This window comes from Notamacropus eugenii, chromosome 4, assembly GCF_028372415.1.
Source record: "Notamacropus eugenii isolate mMacEug1 chromosome 4, mMacEug1.pri_v2, whole genome shotgun sequence".
NCBI classification, from domain to species: domain Eukaryota; kingdom Metazoa; phylum Chordata; class Mammalia; order Diprotodontia; family Macropodidae; genus Notamacropus; species Notamacropus eugenii.
The window spans coordinates 82,813,961-82,822,612 of NC_092875.1; the positions used below are offsets into that span (position 1 = coordinate 82,813,961).

Below are 8,652 nucleotides of genomic sequence, written 5' to 3' on the forward strand. Positions count from 1 at the left end.
CCTTTCCACCCAACAATCTGTAATATCGTGATTACAACAACACCATGATCCTCAAGGAGCACATCAGAAAAGACTAGAAAATGAAAAAAATTGAATAAAAGGATAGAGAAGACTTTAGATGAATGAATGAAGAAGGCCAGAGACTGGATTTGGGGAAGAGAAATTTAGGAAAATTTGAGGAACAATTGAAGACTGACTTGAGCTGATGGAAGAAGAAGTGGACTCCATTTTATGAGACCTCTAGATGAAGAAGAATCCAGAAAAAAATCTTGGAAGGGAGGAAGAAAACTCAAGAAAATGCAGAAGTTATAGCAAATAAGAAAAGGAAAATGAAACATATTGGTAAGGATAGAAGAAAGAGAAAAATTAGATAAGTCTGCCTATCTGCTGCTTAGACAACTCAGAGAAAATAGTTTGGTAGGCCTATCAAGTTTTTAAGAGGTCAAAACGTAAAGTGAATAAAACCCTAAAGGAAATAGAGAACATGGAGTGAAGAGTTGTAAATGAAGTAAATCTGTAAGAAAGAAAACCTATGAAGGATGGGATGAGGGGATACAGTGGATAGGGTACTAGATTTGGACTCAGTAGGACCTGAGTACAAATCCTGCCCCAGCAAATGATTGGTGACCTGCCCATCATCAAATCAGTTAAACTTTCTTTGTCCCAATTTCCTCATCTGAAAAAGCAAAATAATAGGTCCTGCCTTACAGAGATGTAGAAAGGATCGAATGATTTAACATATATAAAGTGCATTGAAATCTTAGTGCTCTATATTAATACTAGCTGTAGTAGTAGTAGTAGTAGTAGTAGTAGTAGTAGTAGTGGTGGTGGTGGTAGTAATAGTAGTAGTAGTAGTAGTAGTAGTAGTAGTAGTAGTAGTAGTAGTAGTGGTAGTAGTAGTAGTAGTAGCAATAGTAGTAGTAGCAGCAGCAGTCAGTATGAAGGTAGAAAGGGAATAAACATGTAAAAGGAATAAGCCTATAAAGTCAGCAAAAAAGTGAACCTTATAACTGGAGTGAAGCAGTAATAAAACCAAGAAGGACAGAGTCTCACTCTGTAACAAGGAAGATCAAACACACAACCAGAAGATGACAAAGTCAAAACTCCTACTTCCAAAGCCTGCAAGAAAAATAGGAATTGGTCACAGGTCCTGGACGACCTCAGAAAGGATTTTGAAAATCAAGTAAGAGAAGTAGAGGAAGAATTGGGAAGAGAAATGATCATGATGTAAGAAAATCATGTAAAATGGGTCAATAGCTTGCTAAAAGAAACCCCACCCAAAAAATACTGAAGCAAATAACACCTTAAAACACTCAAATGTCAAAAGACATCAAAAAAACAAATGAAGAGAAGACTGCCTGAAAAAACAGTGTTGGCCATGTGGAAAACAGGTCCAAAAGCTCCCTGACGAAAATAATTCCTTAAAAATTAGAATGGAGCAGATGGAAGCTAATGACTTTATAAAATGACATGAAATTGTAAAATTAAATCAAAAGAATGAAAAAGTAGAAAACAATGTGAAATATCTCACTGGAAAAACAAACAACCTATAAAATACATCCAGGAGAGACAATTTGAAATTTTTTAGAGTGCCTGAAAGCCATGATGAGAAAAAGAACCTAGACACCATCTTTCAAGAAATTATCAAGGAGAACTGCCCTGGTATTCTAGAGCTAGAGGGTAAAATAGATATTGAAAGAATCTTCACATCCCCTTCTGAACAAGATTCCAAAAGAAAAACTCCTAGGAATATTGTAGTCAAATTTCAGACTTCCCAGGTCAAGGAAAAAATACTGCAAGCTGTAAGCAAGAAACAATTTGTGTATTGTGGAAATACAAACAGGAAAACAGAAGAGTTAGCAGAGATGATATAATGTGCAACCTGCCAGATCTTGTGTTGTCCTGATTGTATTTCCACAATACTGGAATAGGATATTCCAGAGGTCAAAGGAACTCTAGGCTTCAAACTCACCTACCCAGCAAAACGGAGTATAATATTTCAAGGGGGAGAATATACATTCAATGAAATAGAGGCCTTTCAGAAAATACATACTATATATTCATGAATTCATATAAATTTATTTCATTAGCAAATTAAGTGAGGAGATCAGAGATGTCCTTGATGAATTCCAGTCATGGAGCCTAAGAAAATGACATCTCTAGGCACAGATGGAAGTGCTCGGTGAGATTGATGACCCTCTCCTGGTGATATTCACGAGACTGTTTAGCAAAGGAAGGCCTGGAGAAGAACAAGTACTATCTTGAGTTTTTTTAAAAGAAAAAAAGAATGGAAAAGATCTTGAATGACTTCGAATATTGTGCTAAATCTAATAAGATTAAACATTGTAAGTCTAACACTTGTGTGTGAGAAATAAAGTTTTGAGGTCCTATATAATCAGCAGTTTCCCTGGAAAAAGATCTGAGAGTATTAATGAACTTGTAATGTCAGGAGAGTGAAAGCTTCTGGAATAAGGAGGTGATCGTCCTGTGGTCAAAGCCCAATTACACTCTAGCGTTCGTTCTGAGCCCCAAATTTCAGAAGGACGTTGATGGGCAGGAGAGTATCCAGACATGGTTAATTTCCATAATAAAGAGCTTGGAGCACAGGTCAGCTTGAGATTGGTTGAACAAGTGGTTACATTGTTTCTCCTGGCAAGATAGGACCAAGGAGTAACAGAATAACTCTAAGTACTTGAGAGGCCCAAGCTATGGAAGAGAAATTAGATTTGTCCTGTTTGACCCCAAGGGCAGATCTGGGAATAATGTATACATTAAGCCTAAATTTGAGGTTGATCTAAAGCAAAATGCTCAAGCATTTAGAGCTCTCCAGAAGTGGAATGGCTGCCACTGGGAGTAGTGGAAGGTCTTATTGAAGGTCTTGAACCAGAGGCTGATAGTTAAGTGGCAATGCTCATCCTTTCTCAAGTATGTCGTTTGAATTAAGTGGTCACTGGATTTCTTTTCAACTCTGAAATTCTCTGATGCTCACTTGACAATAACTGCTCATGACAATCAGCCTGTCAACACAATATTTTGAGAAGTTCATTAAGGGAAGCAAGGGTCACTTTCAGGGGTCAACCTGCCTTGTCCCAGGGACTTTTGAGTCTCTTACTCTATGTCATTGAACCAAAAGCACATTGTCAGAGAACTGAGGTGGAGAAACTTAGGAGGTTAACTTAAATGCTCAGGTGATTAGTTTTTGATTTTGTATAATTCCTGACAATGGAGCATCACAAAATTGTGTTGTTGGAATACTTGCAGAAGTGAGATGGACAATTTGAGAGTTTTTCTGGAGAATACTCAGGAATCTCTGCTTATTCATCAGTGTTTCTCTGCATGAAGGAGAAGGTGCTTCTGACCATGTTACATGTGAAAAGGTGCCTCAGGAGGTGGGACTCAAGGATGAGTGACTGTGGAGGAGATAAATATATTACTCCAAAGAGCCTCCATTTCATTATCAAAGTGTGCCATCACATGGTAGTGGTGAAAAACACTCGTTTACTTAAAAGAGAAAAACAGCTGAACTGGCATTCAGGGACTCTTCCCCACTTATTAGCAACAAATCCTAAATGGATGGCTCTTATAGTAAGTTGGAGGGGACTGCAAAGAAATGACAAACTGACCATACACAAACTGGACACATTTGAAGCCAACTTTACTGGGATGAAATTTGAGGGTTAGCCCTTGGTCTCCTACAGATAAGAACGGGACTCAAAGTGTTTTCAGTTCAGTGTATGTGCCTCTAGGTCTGAGGGTCTGTCTGGCATTAGACCCACTGCTGACCCCTAGTGGCATAAGTGCTAATGGCAGATAGGAAACTCCCTGAAGCTTGCAACAGTCTCATGGTGGGGCTTGGTTCTTTTCCTGTATGTAGAAATAATAACAATAGTGATGATAATTATAACTCCCATTTATGTAGCAATTAACGATGTGCCAGGCACAAGGCTAAGAACTTTATGACCAATTGACAATGACTTCATGTGATTCCCCCAACTGCGGGAGATAACTGCTATTATCATCCCCATTTCACAGTTAAGGTAATTCAGGCAAAAATGACTTGTCCAGGGTCCCAGATGAGACAAAGACAAAAGAGGATGGTCTTGGAAATATGTTAGCGTTAAGTAGGAATGGAGGCAACTAATCCTAAAAGTGGTGAATTCATGGGTATATATTCATGTTACAATTTTGGCTTCCCTCAGGAACTTCCAGGGAAGGCAGTATAACAGAATAGTCTCTGCACCAAGAAAATCTGAGTTCAGATTCTTCCAGTAAAACACCCTAGACAGTTAACTTCACCTTCCAATCCTCTGGGCAATATTCTATGACCATAAATTGCAAGATAATTGCTGATCCGCTGACTGGTAGAAGTTTTCTCACTGGGCATTGCCTAATCAGCTACCATCAAGCAAACCCAGGCTGAAACAAAATGCAGCCTCATGACTTTGAGGCCTCAAATAATGAATAGACAAATAATGAGTAACATATTTTTAATATATTCATATACATATACCTTATATTAATACAAGATTTTTCTGACTAAAATAATAGAAATATTAAAGCATTTAAATATATGTATGCATACATACACACATATGGTATTCATTTCTTCAGTACTTGGCAATGAATTTATCTACCTGTAATGAATTCTAGAAAATATTTTTTTGAGTGTGTATGAGAAATCATCCTTTTCATTTCCTCACACTTTGGATTAAGCACCACAATGTTTTAGACACTGTGCTAATCTCTTAACTGATATTTGCTTGGATCCTCACAACAACTGTAGGAGATAGGTACTATTATTGTCATTTTACTGTGACTTGCCCAGGACACACCAGTAAAGTGCCAGGGGCCATGTTTGAACTTAAATAGTCTTGACTCCAGACCAGCTGCCACCTAGTTCCCCTCATTTAATAGAAAAGTAGTTTTATCAGAAAAGAAGGAAAGATCTCTTTTACAAAGCAAACTAAAAAAGCACAGTTATTTGGTTGTTTTCTCCCCCTTTTGCCAGAAATGGATAGAGAGAAGTACTTTTATACTCATCAATTAATATGCGGAAAGGGAAAAAAGTCTTTAGTCAGGTAAACTCTCTAACTAAAGGTACATGCACAGGAACACAAAGACTGCTTTATACAAGTTAGGATGAAAACATTATATGTTTCAATAAATATCCCTTCTTGGTTCGTAACTGAGAACTTAATACAGTTTTTTAAATAAAAGCAACCTCCGCTCATGTCATTTTAGGATATTTCTTAGGAATGAAATGGGATCATTTCTGATACTCTCTCCTGTGAGAACCCCACCTGACAGAGTGAGCTGAGTTTAGCAACTGAATATTTATGTGAATGAGAGAAAAGAAACATGATATACTACATGACTTTCACTGCTGCTTTTAAAAAGGCTATGTAGGCCTACAGTGTGAGGGGAAGGGGATATTATGATCAAATATCTAACTGAAGAATAACGCATTAGTTGGGAAAATTTTTGTCATTACTTCAAAATCTCTTGTGTTGTTCTTGAATTAGGGTTAAGAATTTAAATCAATGAAGAGAAAATATGCACATACATGTAGCAGACATGCATATTTGTGTATGTATATATGTTAATGTGTGGATATATATGTAGATATAGATAAGGACATGAATATAGATATACACTTCAGATACAAATTAGATATGCATACGGATATGAATATATGGACATGGATGTAGATACACATAGAAATATAATATAGATAGATGCAGATACAGATATGGATATAGATACAAACATAGATACAGATAGAGATGTGATATAGTTATGGATATGGAAATAGGAACATGTACAGATTAAACAGGGATATAGATAGGGACTCAGATATAAATATGGATATGAATATACATAACCTGATATACCTCCATAGGTAAAGATAGAGATAAGACACAAATATGGACATGAATATAGGTATAGATAAATATAGGTACTGATACAGATTGGCTATAGATATGGAAATAGAAATATATGGAGATTAGACAGGTATATTGATAAGAACACATAATAGATGTGGATATGAATATAGATATGAAGATAGCGATACAGATATAGATTAGATGTAGATAGGGATATGGATATAGATATGGATAGGTGTATAAATAATCTAGGAATTGAAAGAGCTAGGTAATAGGGTAAATCCAGGAAAACACATTAACACCAAGACCTTTCAATGCCCATGTCCCAAGGGAAAAGACCAAAGCTTCTCTCAATCTGTAGGTACTGAAGGTTATGAGTCTAGCCCCGTCTCAACCCTCAGCTGCAGGGGAACATGGAAGGGTAATAATTTGCTCCTCTGCTGACCACTAAAGGGGGCTTACCTTGCTGTCTGGCTCACCTTTGTTGATCACCTCAGATGCACGGAGGGACTGGGGCTTCTGTCTCCACTACTCCCAACTGGGGTGGCGGGGTGTTCCTGGACAGAAGGAAGGTGGTACAACCACGTCTCAAGCTGGGGTCATCAGGCATGGGGACCTCTGGGAACTGAGTCAGTTCAGCTGCCTGGGTGTTATGCTCCTGGCCTCAGCAAGAGGAGAGGAGGATTCTCACAGGTCATAAAATCCTCAAATCGAGGAGACCTCTGTTGGGATGGCAAACGCCATGTCACTCTCTTCCCCTGCTTTAACCTCCTCCTCCAAGAATCCTCAACATCCTTGTAAAAATCCTGCTGTGTCACCACAGATCCACATCACAACAAGGAGAGGTTCATGACTGTGGGGCTGGGGCAGAGGTACGGGGGACCAAGGCTTTTTCACCCTCCCCATCATCTCCTCCCCAATTCTGAAGGTTCTAAGTACAGAGGGCAGCTTTTGATTTTGGGGGTGAGCAACTGGGACCACATTGGTCAGAAGGAAGTGACTAAACAGCAAGCTGCTTACAGCAATCTGAGGCAGAACTTGTGGGGGCCACACAGAAATGACTGTCCAGAATCCAGGTTTGGATGGTGGTCTCTGACCCCTGTTCTGGTCACAGTCTCGTCATCACCACAGAACGAGAGCTGTGGAGCTAGGATCGAAATGAGAAGGGGCAGCTGGGACATGGTGATACCAAGAGAATGGAAGTCCCCAAACTCATGGAAGTCCTCAGCAAGGAAGTGATGGTATCTGCTGGCTGTGGGAAGAACCAAATTCTAACTTTGACAGAAACTGGCTCTGGGTTTGCATTTAGAGAGAACAAGATGTGAAAACTTGGCCTTGGCAATCAGACCAATGCAATCCCCAGCCCTGCACTGATAATGTCCAATGACCAGCCAAATACCAAAAAGACTTGTGGGGCTGAATTCAGCATGATAATGGATTGCAAAGGAAACCCCTACCCTTTGGGTGCTCTCAGTATGGTCAGCTAGGACACAATTCCAAAGGGAAATTCATGCCTGACCTCAGAGGACAGAATATGACTATGAGCTGGTCCCTTGTTGAGATGCCATTTTCATTGAAAAGACAAAAAAATGGACATATTTTGCCAGTCACCAATTTTGTTTTCTGAGATGTTGCCTATGGCACCAATCACACGCTGTTTTGGATTCTCAGACAGGTGCTTTCTCTTGAGGGTTTCGAGGGGATGCCTGGTTGGGCCATGCAGGACAGAAGGATGAGATGATCCCTCAACTGCTGAAGCTCTTTGATTTCCCAGGTCCTGGAGCCAGGCAAATCTATGCCATCTATACCAGCTACACCTGATCCTTCACCTTCAGTGAAGTTGGTGGCCTGTTTTTCTGGGGAGCTATCAACACTTCTCAGGAGTGCACCATGTATCCCAAAGCTCTTCAGTACCTCTGTGGCTAGACCATTAGAAGCTTAGCTTGTGGGAAGAGTGGTATTCTCCTGGCTGCAGATGAGAGTACTGTCAGCTGGGGCCAGTCTCCAACCTTCAGTGAATTGGGCTACCGGGATCACAAGTCCAAGTCTTACACTGGGGTCTGAGAAGTGAAAACCCTGGATGGCATTTACACAGAGCAGGTTGCCACAGGCTACTCACACCCCTCGGTGTAACCGAGGGACTAGAGGGAGACTGAAAATAAAAAGCCAAAACATCTCCCTGAGTATAGTCCCTGCACCCTCTCCTGATGCCAGGAACAGCAAGGTTGCCAGCAGACTCTCCAGGCTCCTCCAGGCAGGGGACATTGCCAATGTGCCTGGAACACAAAGAAGATAGATGAGAAGAGATTACTCAGTGAAAGGTTGCCTGAAGCTCTTATTTGTTAGTGTTTCCGAGGTTCCATTTTATAAGCAAATTCAACGTTTACTACCTTTTTACTATACGATCTCCAAAGTGTTTCTCACTCCCTTTCTCTCTTTTCTCCCTTCCATTACACCAAATGTTCAATTAAAATATTTTCTCTGAGTTTAGAACTTAGCATTCCTTAAAAAAACCCAAAAAAACAAAACAGAAAAACCACCAAGAAAAGCACACAAACCAAAAGAAAACCTTCCAAGAGCATCCTTGTAAAAATCCCCACTTCCAGGTACATCACTGTAAAAAAAGAATCCCTCTTCCAAAGGTATCCTCCTGCTCCAAATGGAAACAGATTCCAGAGAGACTCTTTGCAACTAAATACACCTGTTTATGCAAGTCTTGCTTTCATATTGACTCCAACAATGCTATTTTCCAGGGTTAGCTATTGTG

General features: G+C 39.7%; 1 pseudogene; it reads left to right on the plus strand.

Moving 5' to 3' along the window:
- The first annotated feature begins 6,734 nt into the window (after positions 1-6,734).
- Positions 6,735-8,093, plus strand: LOC140500206 (protein RCC2 pseudogene; annotated as a pseudogene).
- The last annotated feature ends 559 nt before the right edge of the window (positions 8,094-8,652 follow it).